This window comes from Hyla sarda, chromosome 5 (assembly GCF_029499605.1).
Source record: "Hyla sarda isolate aHylSar1 chromosome 5, aHylSar1.hap1, whole genome shotgun sequence".
Taxonomy (NCBI): Eukaryota; Metazoa; Chordata; class Amphibia; order Anura; family Hylidae; genus Hyla; species Hyla sarda.
In genome coordinates, this window is record NC_079193.1 from 314,120,433 (window position 1) to 314,141,663 (window position 21,231).

A 21,231-nucleotide genomic window follows, 5' to 3' on the forward strand; every position below is an offset into this window, starting at 1 on the left:
CATGTCCCAAAGCCTAACCCGTTGGTGGCACAGTGGGTCCACATCCACTTCCTGTTACACTGATATTGTTTTGAAATGCTTTAATGAAAAAACTGCAATCCTTTTCTAAACTAAAGGAAAGGTGTGGTTTATAGGCTTCATTTACTTGCAGGTTAAAAGCCCAGTTAATTACAATATAGGACAGGAGTGATAGACTTGACTAACTGTACCCCATTTTGTAGAGCTGGATGGCAAGATGATAAAATAACTTTTATATTATAGTTACTTTGGGAATAACACTAATTAAAGAGAAAATTCCTCTGCTGATAAAGTCCTTTGATCATAGCAGCAATGACACTGATTCAAGCAAGAAATGTGAGACGGGTGAGGGGAGGGTGTCATATGTACTGTACTGTGTAGTGACCAGACTGCAGCTCGACAGTATGTAATATGGGAGAAACTCATAATGTGGTAGCCCAATACAGGAGTTGCACCCCTGTACAATTGCTGCCCTGTCAGGTGGACTCTATTCAGTGACTCTTGGGCCCCCCTTTTGTCTGTGTTCCCTAAGTAGTTAACTACCACCTGTGTTATCTATTGTAATGTATATAACTTGTCAAATACCTTTAAGTAATGTTGCTAAGTGTTGTAACCAAGGAAGGTACCTGTGACCATGTGACCTATAGACTGACCTATGGGACCCCTTCAGAGTCTCCCCCATATAAACCCTGGGAGGAGCTCTTGAGTGCTGAGTGCAGTGAATTGAAGTTCAGAGAGAGTGTCTAGTGTCCTTAGGAGGCCTAAAGCCTACCACGCAGCCACAAGTCCACTACACCACAGGTGAACGTCAAAACCTGGTAAGCTACAAACGGGGTGAAGTCTGTCTAGTCAGTCTCAGTCAAGGTTAATCTGTGTCAAATCAGCGTGGTCCTGCATCAAATTATCCAAGTCCACTACAAATCCCAGTAAGCCCTAAGGTCTCTGAAGTCACTGGTCACCTCCGTGGGCCTAGCGAAACTGTGAAGACTTTTACACCTGTCTACCTCAGTAAAACTGCCGTTGTCCTGTAACTTGGTGTCAGAGTCATTATTTGCCCTGTGCCTAGCCCAAGATCCAGTGGCATATCTTCGGGTGGTAAAGAGGTTAAACCACGCCCTGGAGTCATGAATACAAGGGGTTAATGCCATCTGCCCCTAAGGTAATAGCATCTGCCCTCAACACACCATCACCACAATAACGTTCTATTGCAAAATTAGAATGAAGTGAGAAGTAGAAAAAGATGAGGGCTAAAGTATTATCAGAAGCTGTAGTGCTCAGAAGAATTTGAATAGGACCTGAGGTGCCACCTAAGTTGAGACAATATTTCAGGGCTGGGGAAAAACTAAATTGCAGCCATGTGTGATCCTGTGTCACAGAATTTATTATGGGTTATAATTAATCTGCCAGCAGTTTTGAGCAACCATAATCTCATGGGGGAAGGGAAATTAAGTGATACTTAAGGTCATTTGTATTAAAGGGAATCTATTAGAGGTTTTGAGCTACCAAAACTGTGGAAACTCCCATAAAGTAGTGGAGAAGTATAGTGGAATGATACCTTAGGTTTCTTTCATGTAGGCAGCATGAGCAAGATAAATGTTGCTTTGTGCCCAGGCTTTTTTTGTGAGTGTCAAAGGGACGGGCTTTTCTTACGTGTCTGGAGCTCTTTGCATTAGGCCTTCCCTATCAAAAATCAAAATACCACTAGAGCTAGAGATTCCCTTTAAATTGGCACTTTCATTTAATTAAATTTGCATAGATTAGTACAGGCAAATGCAAGAAACTTTGTAGAATATCCTGTTAGACAAAAATGCTTCTTTCTTCTGTTACGAATTTGGGAAATCAGCTCAGCTTTTACCCGTGTCTGCAAGACAAGCAATACAAGTCTATGGAAGGGGAGGAGGGAGCTCCTTCCACCGGCTCTAGGAGAACTACAAATTGGAGATAAAGACTGTAGAGCAGAAATCTGCAGAAAAATGCCATATTCACATTATTTATTGGCCAAAAATAGTGCCGGTTCTCATGTCACCTGAAATAACTAGTATGCGTCAACACATGGTGGCCATGGATGCAATTAAGTTGTTCCCCAGCCTTGGAATCCTGGCTTATCTTCGGCAGCTCCTCAACATAATACCCTAATTCTAATTATGAGCATAACTGCTCCTTATAATACTTCAACCCTCCACTTTAATTTCTTAAAGGGGTACTCCCGTGGAAAACCTTTTTTTTTTTAAATCAACTGGTGTCAGAAAGTTAAACAGATTTGTAAATTACTTCTATTATAAAATCTTAATCCTTCCAGTACTTTTTAGGGGCTGTATACTAAAGTGAAATCCAAAAAAGAAATGCATTTGCTCTGATGTCATGACCACAGTGCTCTCTCCTGACCTCTGCTGTTCATTTTAGGAACTGTCCAGAGCAGCATATGTTTGCTATGGGGATTTTCTCCTGGTCTGGATGGTTCCTAAAATGAACAGCAGAGGTCAGCAGAGAGCACTGTGGTCATGACATCAGAGGAAATGCATTTCTTTTTTAGATTTCTCTTTAGTATACAGCCCCTAAAAAGTACTGGAAGGATTAATATTTTTTAATAGAAGTGATTTACAAATCTGTTAAACTTTCTGGCACCAGTTGATTAAAAAAAAAAGTTTTCCATGGGAGTACCCCTTTAACTTTTCTTCTTTCTTCTGCTTTTGTCTCTCTTTTTATGCAAAAACTTTTTGGATATGTACCAAAATTTTGATTAGTTGATTAGTTTGATTAGTTGATTCGTTTTACATTGGTTTTACAACTCATTGAAATCAGTTTGCCCTTTTTGGTGTATAAGCGACAGCACACGTTGCTTCTGACCTTGTTCTAAATGCCAATGTTGCAGAAACTATTGAAGTATTCCTTGTGATTGGTCATATTCACAGATTACAAAGTTGGCCATTATCAAATCTTTATGACTATGTCCACCATGTAGTTTTCATCTTTGTTGGTTAGGCTTCCAACAAATGTAATGGCATGGATCTTAGCAAATGAAACTTTCCGTATTGGATATGCGTTTGTGTAGTTCTATATATCATTACAGGATATGACAGAAAGGTGCATGGATGCTTTTTTTGTGTCCACATCTTAATCTTTCAAAAGAATACTGATTTCTTGACACTTTACATCAACAATAACCTCAAGGTATATTTCTCCATTTATTTCTGTGCCATTAAACGCCAACATTTAAACAGTTTTTTTCTACATAAGTGAATTGCTTAAAATTTTACACATTAACGCTCAGAAGCCATTCATCTTCATGATTTTACATTATGTATTTTTCCTCCCTTTTCACTCCGCTTATTTCAGTCGACTGCAAAGCATAGAATCGACAACGGAAATTGTGACTTTGCTTTTAACCACTTCTTTGAAGGCTTTTTGTGCCAAAGGGAGCTAAATAATGATAAACATATTCAATTAATTTTTATTCAATGCTTTTTAAGCACAATCCAATTTGCAGTGTATTCACATGAATCAAAGCCCCATTCATTTTGTGTTCACAGTAAAAAATAATATCAGCACTATTTATATGCATGCACGTGCAGAAAAATGTCAGGTACCTAAAATACCTAAAACTAACCTTCAAAGGGAAAAGTAACAATAAAACTAATAGTCCCACGTACACTAAAAGCATTTATGATTGTGTACTAAAAGTCCAAATCATGTGCAGCAGAAAGCTTAGTAGACCATGGCATTCAGATTATGCATGAATCTAAGGTCATATTTACATTATATGTGTCCCATACATGTGATCCACACTTGGCAACCTATGTGTATCCAGTAGCAACACAAACTAGCTTTACATTGGAAAGCTTAGTCAACAATACTATGCTTTGTTACCACATCTGTAATATTTTTCTCGGTACTAGTGCATTCATTCAAGTGCTAACATTAAATTTCTTCTACATTCAGGTTTTAAGGATTGCAGTCTTACCAGAAATGTGTGGGGGAAGTACCGGAACATTCTACAACTGGTGGTTTGTATGATTCTAGGCTGCTATGGTGGTAGATGAGCCTTAAGCTGTACTTGCTGTCAAATCAGTTGCTTTGATCTGAGACTTTTGGAGGACTGCAGCCACCTAACAACTGTAGTACACCATCTTTTTATGCACAGCACATCCATCCTATATTATTGTTTAACCTACCACAGGTACAGTGGCCATAATTATGGGCAAATGAAAGGAATAAATGAGTATGTTTTGTAGTAAGGCTGTCCTGTGGCTTCGGACTTCCTCAGGCAGACCGGCAGCACAGGTGTTGGGCCCACTAAAGGTCTAGTTATCACTTTTAACATTACGAAGCACTTTATCAAATGGTTAATATATTTTTTTATAAGCATTATGTTGTGTGTATTTAAAAATGTTGTGTACCTTTAAGAGTGGAGCAGTGCAAGCTTATGTGACCCTGTATGCCCAATGGGAACCCCTAAATTCTTGGCCATATAGAATAGTGTGTGTCTGTGTGTGGGGGGGGGGGTTGCCCTAGTCTAAGCTCAGTGGTAGTCACTGTGGAGAGCAGTGTGTGGTAAAGGTGTGAGGTGTGTGGAGAAGCTCTAAGGAAGGGCCCAGAACAAATCTATCTTATCCAGTAATTCTGCATGGATCCCCCGCACATAGGAAATTCAAGCCCGGCGGAGAGAGCTACAGGACCTTATAAAAACCCTAGCTACCTGGACCAATCTTCAATCCTCTCTCAAGTCAGTATCAATCTACTGGGTGAAAGCACCATAAGTCCCAGTAAGGCAACAGGGCTCCCAAGGGGTTATGCTGCATTCTCTCACTCTGCACCATACTGTCTGTGTATCAACATCTGCACCCTGCTCAGAAAAGACAGTTATCCGTAACCTGATGTCGGTGTGTTCCTTTACTCCCCTTGTCTGGCCCAGGAGAAGCTGTCTCCAACCTTGGACCGTGCATAGGATAACTGTGCCCTGGCGTCGCAAAGTGATAAGGTAATTCCTAGCACTCCCGAGGCTACCACATCTGTACCTATAGATTCAGTGTATCATCAATTGTTACACTTTCTTAAAGTGTACATTATACACTTAATTTATTTCTAATAGTCATGCTACGTATGTGAATTGTAAAAAATGTGGTCAGTATTAAGAAAATTAAGTTTTACATACCTTCAACATGATTATTAACCCTTTAACGCAGGGCTCAAGTCCTGGGAAAAAAAGTGTGGGAACTCTTCCACTCAAGGGATGGTCCTTCAGGTCTACTAATGGGAACAGTGTTTCTTCTGTGGAAAAAGTGCAGGAACTCAGTTCCCACGTGTTCTTGCATGACTTGAGCCCTGCTTTAACCCCTTAAATACAGGCTGCTAAGACATTAACGGCCTTGTACACATATATTTCCGGGATTACCATGTCTCCAGACACGGCAATCAGAATGGGATGGCTGCTGTTATCTAACAGCAACCATCCCAGTATTTCACCTAGTAGGGTCCTCGACCTCCCCCCCATTGTCGGCGATCGCTGTGATTGGCCAGTCAATTCTGACCAGTGAATCATGGCTTTTCCGGGCCAACGGGTCTCTGGTGACCTGGAAAATAGGAGTGATTGGTGCTGTCCAAGATAGCACCAATCACCCTTAAGCAGCAGGAGTAAGGTGGCACCTCACAATCGCCTGATTGGTCGGCCGGGACTGGCTGACCAACCACGGCTCCTGCTGGGTGGTATCACTGACACCACCGCTCTGCCCCTAGTCCAGAGAGCGGCTGCTTGTTAGTGAGCATCTGCGTCGGGGAACACCTGATGGATGGTGACAGTAGGACCAGGACCCTAACCAGCAGTGGGGAACACCTTTGGCGGTGGCAGCAGCAAGAGATTAGAGATGTGTTCCTCCTGCTGTTGCATAAGTTCAACTCAAAGCATGCATAGCTAAAGGGTATGCTGGGAGTTGTAGTCATGTAACAGCTGGAGGCACACAACTACATCTCCCAGCATGCTCTTTGGCTGTCCGTGCCTGCTGGGAGTTGTAGTTGTGCAACAGCTGGAGGAACACTTTTGATAGAAAAAAGGGCCTCCAGCTGTTGCATGACTACAACTCCTATCATGCACAGACAGTCAAAAGGCATACTGGGTGTTGTAGTTATGCAACAGCTGGAGGCTTGTAACTACAACTCCCAGCATGTCCTTCGGCTGTCTGTGCTTGCTGGGAGTTGTAGACATTCATCCGATGCTGCAACATTCATAAACATAGAAGCCTTGGGCTTCCATGTTTGTGATATCATGCCACACCCCCTCCATTCTTGTCTGTGGGAGGGGGCGTGATGGCTAGTACACAGCCCCTTAAAATTTGCAAATTTGACTTTTTTTTTTCCATTTTCCACCACAAATATTTTTTGGGGAGGGTTTTGCCATACATTATATGGAAAACTGAAAGGTGTCATTACATAGTGTGGGAATTAGCTGAACAAATGGTAGGCTGACAGGCAGAAGGCTGGTGCAAAACAAAAGGGTTTATTTAAAAAAAACAAGCAGAAACATAACAGTTCAGCAGAAGGCTTCTCAGCAGCCGGTTAACTCAGTCCATACAACAAAAAAAATTGAAGGTTGCTCCATCATAAACATCCATACACGACCTTGTAGTGGTGGTTACTCCAAGTGCAGGGCTTCAAGGCTCTCTCAGTCCTGTTCTCAGGGCACTGTTGTGACTGCTCCAGTCTGTAGTTCACTGCAGAGCAAAAACATGGCAACCACACTCTTTAGTCCACACTCTCCTCACCTGAGGTCTAGAAGCAGCAGTTTTAATACAGACTAAGTCCAGTAAAGCCCGGACCGGACTGTAGGAACAGCTTCCCACCCATACTACAGCCGTTCCAGGAAAAGAGCCCACTAAAACTGCATGGCAGTTATCCTAGCTATGCACATATCAGTAACCTACTGCTACTGATTACAAAAAATGCTCTTTTCCCCCACCGAGCCCCGGGACTTCGGTGGCACATATACTGCAGCTTCCTTGCTTTAACTTAGCTGCATGTCGACACTGAAACGGATTGCCTGATCGGCCCCTTTGACAACCCTGGAAGTTTAGTAGTGAATACAGAAATCTACTTGGCACATATCTACCTTCCACCACTTTGTCTGCTGGTCTCCTACATATCCCCCCCCCCTCTGCCCAAGGCCAGGGGACTGGGCACTTGAACCCAAAAGACAGTGAACCCTTGACAGGGCATCTGCATTTGTATAGCGTTTCCCTGCCCTGTGTTCCACTACAAACTTAAAATCCTGTAGCGCGAGGAACCATCTTGTTACCCTGGCATTATTACCTTTATTCCTGTACATCCACTGTAGGGGGGGGGGGGGCATGATCGGACACCAATCTGAACTTTCTGCCAGCCAGGTAGTATCGGAAGGACTCAAGGGCCCATTTTATCGCAAGACATTCCCTTTCCACAATAGAATAATTCCTTTCACAGGATGTGACCCTCCGGCTTAAAAATATATTCACATCCTGTGACATTAGTGCTCCCAAACCAACCTCCCAAACCATTGGTCTGTACAATAAATTATTTTGAAAAGTTGCGTGCAACCAACACTGGCTGATTACATAGGGCTTTTTTTTAGGGACTGAAATGACTTTTCTGCCTCTTCGGACCACTGAACCATCACTGCCTTTTTTCCTTTTGTAAGATCGGTCAATGGTGCAGCTATTGAGGCAAAGTTTGGCACAAACCTGCGGTAATAGCCCACAATCCCCAGGAATGCTTTTACCTGCTTTTTTGTCAGAGGTTGTGGCCAGCTCTGAATTGCCTCCACCTTGTTTATCTGAGGTTTTAATGTGCCCCTACCCAAATATCGAGCCTCCTCTAACCCAATGCCACATTTCTCAGGGTTAGCTGAAAATCCGGCTTCCCTGAGTGAATCCATTACTGCTTGTACTTTACTCAGATGGGACTCCCAGTCTGTACTGAATATCACAATATCATCTAAGTAGGCGGCTGCATATTTTGCATGGGGCTTTAAAATCCTATCCATGGCCCTCTGGAATGTGGCTGGTGCCCCCTGTAACCCAAAAGGCATCCTGGTGTAATGAAAGAGACCATCTGGTGTGGAGAAAGCAGTTTTCTCCTTTGACTCCTCTGACAGGGGAATCTGCCAGTACCCTTTGGTAAGGTCCAGGGTAGTAATGTACCTGGCAGGCCCTAACTTTTCAATTAGTTCATCTACCCTGGGCATTGGATAGGAATCCCACGTAGACACTTCATTCAGGCGGCGGAAGTCGTTTCAGAACCTCCAGGATCAATCTGGCTTAGGGACCAATACAACGAGACTAGACCAAGCACTCTTAGACTCCTCAATAACCCCTAGGTCTAACATGCGCCTGACCTCTTCAGAAACCACCTGCCTCCGAGCCTCCGGAATTCTATATGGCTTCACATGGACCTTTACCCCGGGTTCAGTAACTATCTCATGTTGAACAACATCTGTAGTGCCAGGGAGGTTGGTGAATATATCTCTATTCCTTTGTAAAAACTCCCAGGTTTCCTGTTTTTGGGATTTATTCAATATGTCACCTATGGTAACCTTCTCCACTTCTGAGGGTGCTTCCACTTGGGAGGTCAGGGCCACTACTAGGGACTCTTTATCCTGCCAAGGCTTAAGTAAGTTTATATGGTAGAGTTGGAACGGTTTTCTTTTCCCAGGTTGATGGATTTTATAATTTACCTCTCCAACCCTCTCTACCACTTCATAGGGACCTTGCCACTTAGCCAGGAATTTACTCTCTACAGTGGGCACAAGTACCAGTACACGGTCAACAGGGTTAAACTGTCTTACTCTAGCCATCCTATTATATACCCGACCCTGGGACTCCTGGGCCCTTTGCATGTGTTCCCTAACAATGGGCATAACCCTGCTGATACGATCCTGCATTAGGGTCACATGTTCAATCACACTCCTATAAGGGGTGGCCTCACTCTCCCATGTTTCCTTAGCGATATCCAGTAAACCCCTGGGATGTCTCCCATATAGCAAGTCGAAAGGAGAGAAGCCTGTAGAAGACTGAGGGACCTCTCGGATAGAGAACAGGAGGTAGGGCAGTAAACAATCCCAGTCCCTCCCATCCTTTTCTACCACCTTCCTCAACATTCCCTTCAGGGTTCTATTGAACCTTTCCACTAAGCCGTCTGTTTGGGGATGATACACAGAAGTTCTGAGCTGTTTTATTTTCAGTAGTTTACACAAATCTCGCATTACCTTGGACATAAAAGGTGTACCCTGGTCTGTGAGTATTTCCTTGGGTAGACCTGTTCTAGAAAAGATGTGAACCAGTTCCCTGGCAATACACTTTGATGAGGTATTACGCAAGGGAACAGCTTCGGGGTACCTGGTGGCATAGTCAAGTACTACTAGAATATATTGGTGGCCTCGGGCAGACTTGACCAAAGGACCTACAAGATCCATACTATCCTTTCGAATGGCACTTCAATTATCGGTAGGGGAACTAGGGGACTCCTAAAATGGGGCATAGGAGCGGATAACTGACAAGTTGGACAGGACTTACAAAAATTCAAGATCTCCTGATAACAGCCTGGCCAATAAAACCTTTGCAGGACTCGCTCTTGTGTCTTGTCTGTCCCCAAGTGACCCCCTAACACATGACTGTGGGCCATATCAAGCACTACTTTCCTATATGGTACCGGCACCAACAGCTGTTCCACAATTTCACCCTGTACCTTAGTCACACGATACAACAAATTATTAGATACCGAAAAGTGAGGATATCTTTTCTCAGCACCTGGGTCCTGTGGAGCCTCGTTTAGCATGGTTACACTTTCCCATGCATGTTTCAGGGTAAGGTCTGGAACTGAGCAGTTCTGAAATCTTCCCGTGACAACTTTAGATCAGGAACATTCTCCTCAGGCGTGGGTGGCTCATCCGCCTCTCCGGCCAACACTGTTGGGGGAAAATTATCAGGTACAATAGTGGTCACCCCTACGGCATCATTTTGTACATTCTCAGCTAGGGGAAGTGGGCTGAGAGTCCGGGGACATGAGACCTCCTTAGAGATACATTGAGGAGTTGACCACAATTCCCAGAATAATGGAAAATCACGTCCCACAAGAAAAGGATGTATTAAGTCCCTAACTACCCCCACCTCATGGCTCAGAGTCCCCCAGGCAGTTTTTACAGTCACTTTAGCAAATGGGTAGTGTTTAGTGTCCCCATGTATGCACACCACCCCTACCCGTTTTTCTGGATTTACCAGGACATGGGGTATGGCAGCTAGCAAGAGAGTGACCAAGCTGCCGGAATCCAACATTGCTACTACACTGACCCCATTCACTTGGAGTGGGCACTCATGTGGACCTCGCAAGGAAGTAGCAAGGAAGGAAGTAGCACTGCAAACAGGACGGGCAAGCAGGGAGAGGTGACTGGTGGCCCCATGGGTTCCTCTGGCTGAGGACAGTATGCTGCAATATGTCCCCCTCTCTGACACCTCCAGCAACGCACCTCGGGTCTGCCACCTAGTGGGCCTTTATAGGGTGGGAGTACCTTTTCTGGGTCTACCAACCTCTCTCCCCTGGGTGGATCAGCTCGACTAGGCCTGGAACTGAGGACTGGGCCTTGATACCGGACTTCTGGATGCGATTCCCATAGCGCTCCACAAACTGCTTTTGCTTGCTTCCCGGATCCATGTAAATATCAGTAGTGGTGAACCGTTCCACAAGTGCCACCAGCTGGTCCAGCCTTTGGGGGTCACCCTGAGCAACCCAGCGTTGAATATCCTGAGGAAGTCCACTCACATAGCGGTCCATGACAATCCAGTCAACGATGGCAGTTGAACTTAGAGTCTCTGGCTGTAGCCACTTGCGCACCAGATGTAGTAGATCAAACAGCTGAGAGCGTGGCGGCTTCTGTTTTTCAAAGCGCCAGTCGTGGACTCTGCGAGCCCGCACCGCTAAGGTGACTCCCGGCCGTGCCATTATCTCTGCAGTCAGGTCGAAGTAGGCTTTTTGGGGTTCACCAATAGAGTAAGGTGCCAGAACCTCCATCCATAGAGCCCCAGGAAGTTTCTCCCTTTCAGCAAGTCTCTCAAACACAGCCAGATATGCCTCTACATCGTCCTCCGGTGTCATCTTTTGCAAGGCACTTTGCACTGCTTTCTTTATTTTATTTACTCCGGATAAGTCCTCCATCCTCTGAGCAGAAACATTGTCCTTGAGGGCAGCAATCTGTTCCAATAACACGCGGTTTGTCTCTTGCTGGACTGCATTGGCTTGCACCAGGTGTTTGCATAGTTCCTCCATAGCAGGTGACTGGTTTGGCAGGAATGTAGCAGCTTTTATCCAGGACATATGCAGGTTAAACAGTCCAAAAATGTATGCAGTCATCACCCTTAGCAACCAGCGTGCCCGCATCCTCCACCAGTATGTGGGAATTAGCTGAACAAATGGTAGGCTGACAGGCAGAAGGCTGGTGCAAAACAAAGGGGTTTATTTAAAAAAAAACAAGCAGGAACATAACAGTTCAGCAGAAGGCTTCTCAGGAGCCGGTTAACTCAGTCCATACAACAACAAAAAAAATAGAAGGTTGCTCCCTCATAAACATCCATACATGACCTTGTAGTGGTGGTTACTCCAAGTGCAGGGCAGCAAGGCTCTCTCAGTCCTGTTCTCAGGGCACTGCTGTGACTGCTCCAGTCTGTAGCTCACTGCAGAGCAAAAAACATGGCAACCACACTCTTTAATCCACACTCTCCTCACCTGAGGTCTAGGAGCAGCAGTTTTAATACAAACTAAGTCCAGTAAAGCCCGGACCGGACTCTGGGAACAGCTTCCCACCCATACTACAGCCGTTCCAGGAAAAGAGCCCACTAAAACTGCATGGCAGTTATCCTAGCTATGCACATATCAGTAACCTACTGTTACTGATTACAAAAAATGCTCTTTTCCCCCACGAGCCCCGGGACTTAGGTGGCACATACACTGCAGCTTCCCTGCTTTAACTTAGCTGCATGGCAACACTGAAACGGATTACCAGATCGGCCTCTTTGACAACCCTGGAAGTTTAGTAGTGAATACAGAAATCTACTTGGCACATATCTACCTTCCACCACCTTGCCTTCTGGTCTCCTACAATAGTAAAATTAACCATGCAAGCCTTCAAATGTACTTGTTACTTACAAAAACTTTTGTCATGTCTTGAAGTCACGTCTAAAAGTTTTTCTCAGTGGGGATCTGGCTGTTCAGACCATCACCAATTGCTAAATCAATATGGGCACAATAGGTGAATGACTGTAGACTTACTATAGGAACTAGTCTCAAGCACACATACAGAACTAAGAAAAAATGCGCTTGGTGCGCCCTTCTCCCAGCCTGTTTTCCCAGCTTTATACTACCCAGGATCCATGGGCAGTGCCTGTGTGCTTCAGTGTCCAAAACTGTGTGTAGCATAACAAAACTACTGCATTCATAAATAACAATGACTTTCCATAATTAATTAAAAAGCCCAACAATAAAGTATCAAGACAAATAAACAATTCTGAGATGTCACATACATTTTAGACAACCATTCCCTTTAATAATAATAATAATAATAATAATAATAATAATATTGCACTATACATAAACCAAGACCTAGTATGAAACAAAATGACTAAATTAAAATTCCATATTTTATGTCCTCTTTAATCACTGACAGTTCTACTTGCCCTTTGAATGCCATGTGTAGCGTTTGCCGATACTTAAGAACTTATGACACACGGCGCTTTTTTTTTTCTTTGCCGCTTGTATTAAGCCCAAAGTCCTATGGAGAAAATATATGGTTTTTATTACCAAATTGTTCTTGTTTACAATTCTAATATTGCCTTCATTATCTCTTTTGCTAGACATTTTTAGGCAGCGCTGAAGACCCGGGGCAGCTCAAGTCCTGTCATAAAGAGAAATTAATGTTGTTAAAGATGGCCTTGCTGCCCTGTGGGATAGCTGAAGATGTAAAAATATAGGGCTCTGTCTTAGAGGAGGAAATGATTAAAGGTGCAGGCACCTTACTCTCCATGATGCACTAAAACTTTTAATAACATACTTCAGTGCAAAAATAAGGCTTACTTGTTCACGCTATACTTTCATTCCTTATTTTTTTTTAAGAGAACTTTGTTCTAGAAGAAAAGCTTTCTTTAAAGATTAATAGGCGTAAAAAAGATCTCATCATTATAAAGAAGATATTCGCCTGGGCTCCATCTCACTTAATAAAGACTGGATAATAGGAAAGCCAGTAGTAGTGTCTTCTATTAGCCGGTTAGCTAATTAGTTACATTGTTAGAAAGGGCCTCACAAAAACTGACAAGCCAAAGCCATTTTTGCCACACATACAGTAAATGAGAGCACTACAACAGATGTAAAGTAGTTTTCTCCTACAAGGTGTCATTGACTTAAGATATTACAAGGAGAAAAAAAAAACAGCATACCCAGATCTTTAGATACTATAAGAACAAGTCACACGACCTAGGCCCAAAAACCCGCGGTTAAGTGGTTATGGACTATGTACCTCTCCGAGAGAAGATCATTTAGATCATTAGAGGAAAATGAAGTCGACAGAACACAAAGTGAGAGCATAACCTTTGTCTTGTAAGGGGTGGACCATTGCAATCTCTCACACCTCACTCATTTTTTGCCTGTGTGGAAAATGGTGTAAATCAACAGTAAAGAGGAAAGATAGAAGTTTATTTTTGAAGAAAGTGCTTAAGGTGATAGATATTTTATATTAAGAATTATTCTTAGATACAGATTAAGGATATTGGGGGATTAAATTAGGATTTCAATATATGGTCAGTTTAGAGGACTATTCTTTGCTGCATGTACAGTGAAAACACACTCTACTGTACAATAATATTTAATAAAAACTTTAGTAAGGACACAAATAAAGGAACAGTTGTACTATCGAAATTGAGCCAGAATTCTGGAGTAGCATGTGCCAAAACAAAACTGGAAAAGAGGCATTGTTTGCACATATAAATGTTAGTGGTAAGAAAGACAACTAAACAAAACAGTTGGTCTAAACTTAAACTAAACACTTTTTTTCACTGCTTAGTCTTAGGGTGGAATTTATCAAAATCAGAAATTTTTACTATTGTGCCATTTTACTATGTGCTACTATTGTGCCATTTTATGCTAACTTAATGTTCCTCCTAAGTCCACACTGTCCAACCCTTCTAATAATAACAACATGAAAACAATAAAAATAAAACTATTTTAGAACCCGATACTATGTCCTGACAACCTTGCAACCAGAAATTAAAATGATAGCAGTAGAAATGTAACTAACAAAAAAGAGTGTGGAGATCTGGTACTATGAATTAACCCTTTAAGGATATAGCCTTTTATAGAACATATCATTTTTTATTTTATTTTTTATTTTCATATTCTGAGAGCCATAATTTTATTTTTCTATTAAGGGAACTAGCCTGCCCGTGATGGTCATGTGCAGTGACAGTGCCTGAAACTTGGGTAACAATTCATGGTTTCTCAAGTTTATCCACTAAAGAGATGCAATTCTTAGACATCAAAACAGGCTGAGCAAGGTATTGATGACCATAGTGTTTCTGGAGCTGAAGCAGTCTTTCTTTCTGAAGCAGACAGTAACAGAATCATAATCCAGTTTAAGGGTGAACATGGACAATGGACAATGGAAATACTGAATACTCCTCACTTCTATCCAGTCTACTCCCAGATCAGGACTGGTTAAAAAAGACCTTGGACAGAAAATCTTAGCTGGAGCAAACATCAACCCCAAACTGGCTTAGGATTCTTACCATGAGATGGCATTGTCCCAAGCTGTCCTCAGCTTTTCTTTGCTGACAACCAATCAACACTTTCTCTCCTCAGAGAGGCTGGCGTGCTAAGCACCACTAGGCTGGCGTGCTAAGCACCACTAAACAGCCCACAAGGGGCTCCCGTCACATTTGGGACATTCCTGTGTCCCGGAAGATCTTTTTGGGACACAAATATGTCCTGATTACCTTTCTGCGGCTCCGTGGTAGCGCATGCAGGGTATCACTGGTTAGGAATAGTGTTGCTCGCGAATATTCGCAATGCGAATTTTATTCGCGAATATCGCATATTCGCAAATTCGCGAATATTCGCGAATATAGCGCCATATATTCGTAATTATGAATATTCGGTTTTTTTTTTTTTCCACAGTACACATCACAGTGATCATCCCTCTCTGCTTTCAGCTTGTGTGGTGTAAAGGAGTCTCTAATACTACAGTGAAACTGGTGTGCGAATTTTCGCATATAAGAAAATTTGCAAATGCTAATTTTCGCATATGCGAATTTTTGCTTATGCTTTAATTTTCGCATACGCAAATTTTTGCACATGCGAAAATAAAACGGGATATTACGAATATGCGAATATTCGCGAATATATGACGAATATTCATCCATATATTCGCGAATATTCGCGAATTCGAATATGGCCTATGCCGCTCAACACTAGTTAGGAACGGAGGAGCGGAGCATTGAGGAGGACACGCACTTGCCGGCAAGGTAACTTACCAGCAAATCATCTTTGGTGCTCCGACCACCCCTCCTCCGGTCCCGGGACCTACTGCCATGGTTTATAGGCAGTGGTGACCCCAGATCGGAGGAGCGGTGGATGGAGCACTGAATTGGGGCAGTACACAGGCATACAGCCTCAAGCCATACATTGTATATGGCTGAAGACTGTATGTCTGTGGGCACCACTGTCTACCTAATGTGGGGGAAACTATACTGCCAGACTAATGTGGGGGAAACTATACTGCCAACCTAATGTGGGGGAACTAGAACCTAATGTGGGGGAACTATAGTGCCAACCTAATGTGGGGAACTATAGTGCCAACCTAATATGGGGGAACTAGACTGCCAACCTAATGTGGGGAAACTATACTGCCAACCTAAAGTGGGGGAACTATACTGCCAACCTAATGTGTGGGGACCTATACTGCCAACCTAATATGGGGGACCTATACTGTCAACCTAATGTTGGGGGAACTACAACCTAATGTGGGGGAACTGCAACCTAATGTGGAAGGAACTATACTGTCAACCTAGTATGGGGGGAACTATAGTGCCAACCAAATGTGGGGGAACTATACTGCCAACCTAATGTGGGGGACCTATACTGCCAACCTAATGTGAGGGGACCTATACTGCCAACCTAATGTGGGGGAACTATACTGCCAACTTAATGTGGGGGAACTATACTGCCAACCTAATGTGGGGGAACTTTAATGCCAACCTAATGTGTGGGGACCTATACTGCCAACCTAATGTGGGGGAACTACAACCTAATGTGGGGGTACTGTAACCTAATGTTGGTGGAACTATACTGCCAACCTAATGTGGGGGAACTAGAACCTAATATGGGGAAACTATACTGCCAACCTAATGTGGGGGAAATAGAACCTAATGTGGGGGAACTATACTGCCAACCTAATGTGGGGGAGCTACAACCTAATGTGGGGAACCTATCCTGCAAACCTAATGTGGGGGAACTACAACCTAATGTGGGCGAACTATACTACCAACCTAATGTAGGGGAACTACAACCTAATGTGGGGGAACAATACTGCCAACCTAATGTGGGGGAACTATACTGCCAACCTAATGTGAAGCAGTGGCGGATCCAGGGGGGGGGGAAACGGGCCAATTGCCCCCCCCCCCCCCCCCGAGATTGCTTCCCCCCGCCCCCTAGAATGGTGGAGCCGAAGCTGTAAGCTTCCGCTCCACCATTCACTAACCTTGGCTGTCACACGCTGTGAGTACACAGCATGTGAGCTGCAGGGACGCGATCCACTGCAGGCCGGTGCGATGACGTCACATCATCGCGCCGGCGCCGGAAATCCCGTCCCCGCGGCCAGCATACTGTAAGTATTTAGAGTATGCTCAGGGCCCAGGGGATTTCGGGGACAGAATATGTGCCACTGTTAAGGGCACTATATTGTACAGGGGGGGGGGGAGAGAGAAGGGAATTTTTAATGTGAAGGGCTGCAGGGCAAAGCACTGGGGGCACTATATGTGAAGAGCACATGACAGGGGGGCCCCCTGTGCTGTGCCCCTCACATATAATGCCCCCTGTGCTGTGCCCCTCACATATAATGCCCCCTGTGCCCCTCACATATAATGCCCCCTGTGCTGTGCCCCTCACATATAATGCCCCGTGTGCTGTGCCCACACATGTAAATTATATGTGTGTGGGGCACAGCACAGGGGGTATTATATGTGTGGGGCACAGCACAGGGGGTATTATATGTGTGGGGCACAGCACAGGGGGCATTATATGTGAGGGGCACAGCACAGGGGGCATTATGTGTGGGGCACAGCACAGGGGGCATTATATCATATAATGCCCCCTGTGCTGTGCCCCACACATATAATACCCCCTGTGCTGTGCCCCCCACACATATAATGTATATGTGTGGGCACAGCACAGGGGACATTATATGTGTGGGCACAGCACAGGGGGCATTATATGTGAGGGGCACAGCACAGGGGGCATTATGTGTGGGGCACAGCACAGGGGGCATTATGTCATATAATGCCCCCTATGCTGTGCCCCACACATATAATACCCCCTGTGCTGTGCCCCACACATATAATACCCCCTGTGCTGTGCCCCCCACACATATAATTTATATGTGTGGGCACAGCACAGGGGGCATTATATGTGAGGGGCACAGCACGGGGGGCATTATATGTGAGGGGCACAGGGGGCATTATATGTGAGGGGCACAGCACAGGGGGCATTATATGTGTGGGGCACAGCACAGGGGGTATTATATGTGTGGGGCACAGCACAGGGGGTATTATATGTGTGGGGCACAGCACATGGGGCATTATATGATATAATGCCCCCTGTGCTGTGCCCCACACATAATTCCCCCTATGCTGTGCCCCACACATATAATGCCCCCTGTGCTGTGCCCCACACATATAATGCCCCCTGTGCTGTGCCCCACACATAATGTCCCCTGTGCTGTTCCCCTCACATATAATGCCCCCTGACTGGACAGGACAGGGGGCATTATATGAGAGGGGCGCATGATGGGGGCATTATATGTGAGGGGCAAAGAACGGGGGCATTATATGTGAGGGGCAAAGAGTGGGGGCATTATATGTGAAGGGCACAGCACAGGGGGCATTATATGTGTGGGGCATATGACAGTAGCATTATATGTGAGGGGCACAGCATGGGGGGCATTATATGTTAGGGGCACAGCACAGGGGGCATTATATGTGAGGGGAACAGCACAGAGGACATTATATGTGAGGGGCACAGCACAGGGGACATTATATGTGAGGGGCACAGCACAGGGGGCATTATATGTGAGGGACGCATGATGGGGGCATTATATGTGAGGGGCAAAGAACGGGGAATTATATGTGAAGGGCACAGCACAGGGGGCAATATATGTTAGGGGCACAGGGCATTATTATGTGGGGGGAACAGGATGGGTCATGATTATTATATGTAGGGGCACAAGATGGGGCATTATTACTATATGTGAAGGCACAGAGTGTTCTGCATTTCAGAAGTATATTTTAGATTATGAGGAATTTCTGGGGTGGTACGTTTTTTTATGGGCCACAATACATTTGCGTATTTTATTCAGAGGGTGCACTGCACAGCAAGTTATATTCAGAGAGTGCAGTGTGTGGTAGTATTAAATTTAGAGGGTACAGCATGTGGTAGTATTATATTCAGAGAGTGCAGTGTGTGGTAGTATTAAATTTAGAGGGTACAGCGTGTGGTAGTATTATATTCAGAGAGTGCAGTGTGTGGTAGTATTAAATTTAGAGGGTACAGCGTGTGGTAGTATTATATTCAGAGAGTGCAGTGTGTGGTAGTATTATATACAGAGGGTACAGTGTGTGGTAGTATTATATTCAGAGAGTGCAGTGTGTGGTAGTATTATATTCAGAGAGTGCAGTGTGTGGTAGTATTAAATTTAGAGGGCACAGTGTGTGGTAGTATTATATTCAGAGAGTGCAGTGTGTGGTAGTATTAAATTCAGAGAGTGCAGTGTTTGGTAGTATTAAATTTAGAGGGCACAGTGTGTGGTAGTGTTATATTCAGAGGGCACAGTGTGTGGTAGTATTATATTTAGATGGCGCAGTGTGTGGTAGTATAATATTCAGAGGGTACGGTGTGTGGCGGTATTATATTCAGAGGGTACAGTGTGTTGTTTATTCAGGGGGTACAGTGTGTCAGAATTATATTCAGAATGTATGTGCCAGTATTATATTCGAAGAATACAGTGTCTGGCAGGTTTATTATAATTATTGTTTTCATATAGAGGATGAGAATCCGCTGACATAGTGAGGAGACGTCTGGGCATCAAGTTCTGCAGAGAGAAGATTTAGCTGGAACAAGTCCCGGTGGTATGTACCATCTGAATTAGATAAGGGAAGATTATAGAGAAGACGTCACCTGTAGTCACTGATATCATTCTGTATCCTCCTGTGTGTGTCCCATCAGAGCTGGAGTCACTGAAGAAGTTCTGCAGTAATGATGGGTGAAACAACAACTCCCAGCATCCCCTCACCACTGCTTAGGTCATACTGGGAGCTGTAGTTTTAAATGGTAAAAACCTCTTTAGCACTTTCCCATTCTGTGGCAATTGGTATATTTGATTATTATTCTGACATATGAGCACGGCCTAAGAGTCTTAAACAAGGTCAGGACTGTATGATACATTTAATAATATTGTAAGTTCCGTGAGCAACACCTTGTTTTCTGTCCGCCAACACAAAATACTCTAATAGTGCCCCTACCGAGACTCGACTCTGGATCCGCCCCTGATGTGAAGGGACCTATACTGCCAGCCTAATGTGGGAAGACCTATACTGACAACCTAATATGAGGGAACTACAACCTAATGTGGGGACCTATACTGCCAACCTAATGTGGGGAACCTATACTGACAACCTAATGTGGGGAACTATACTGCAAACCTGATGTGGGGGAACTACAACCTAATTTGGGGGAACTATACTTCCAATCTAAAGTGGGGGAACAACAACCAAATGTGGGGGAGCTATACTGCCAGCCTACTGTGGGGGAACTACAACCTAATGTGGGGGAACTATACTACCTACCTACTATGGGGGAACTACAACCTAATGTGGGGGAACTATACTGCCAACCTACTGTGGGGGAACTACAGCCTAATGTGGGAGAACTATACTGCCAACCTAATGTGGGGGAACTACAACCTTATGTGGGGGAACTATACTGCCAACCTAATGTGGGGGAACTACAACCTAATGTGGTGGAACTATACTGCCAACCTATTGTGGGGGAACTACAACCCAATGTGGGGGAACTATACTGCTAACCCAATGTGGGGGAACTATACTGCCAACCTAATGTGGGGGGAACTATACTGCCAACCCAATGTGGGGGAACTATACTGCCAACCTAATGTGGGGGAACTATACTGCCAACCTAATGTGAGGAAACTATACTGCCAACATATGTGGGGGAACTATACTGCCAACCTAATGTGGGGGAACTATACTGCCAACCCAATGTGGGGGAACTATACTGCCAACCTAATGTGGGGGAACTATACTGCAATGTGGGGGAACTATAGTGCCAACCTAATGTGGGGGAACTATACTGCCAACCCAATGTGGGGGAACTATACTGCCAACCTAATGTGGGGGAACTATACTGCCAACCTAATGTGAGGGAACTATACTGCCAACATATGTGGGGGAACTATACTGCCAACCTAATGTGGGGGAACTATTCTGCCAACCCAATGTGGGGGAACTATACTGCCAACCTAATGTGGGGGAACTATACTGCCAACCTAATGTGAGGGAACTACACAAACATAACAAATTGTACTATTCTGATCCCTATAACTCTATTTTTAAATCTATTTTTCTGTATATGGGGATGTAAGAGGGTCCTTTTTTGCGCTGTTAGTTTTCATTGGTACCATTTTTGTTTTGATGGGACTTTTCAATTGCTTTTTAGATATTTTTTTACGGTATTTGAAGTGACCAAAAATGTGAAAATCTGGTTAGTGCACTATTACGACTTTTGGTGCCCCACTTTGGATTTTGCCCAGGGCCATGCTAAGCCTAAAGCCGGCCCTGACCACAGGCCCTGCAGGTATTACAGTGGGACATTGCAGATTGACCCGCTGTGATAAATTTTTCCACCTGGTGGGAAGCAGTTAATGCA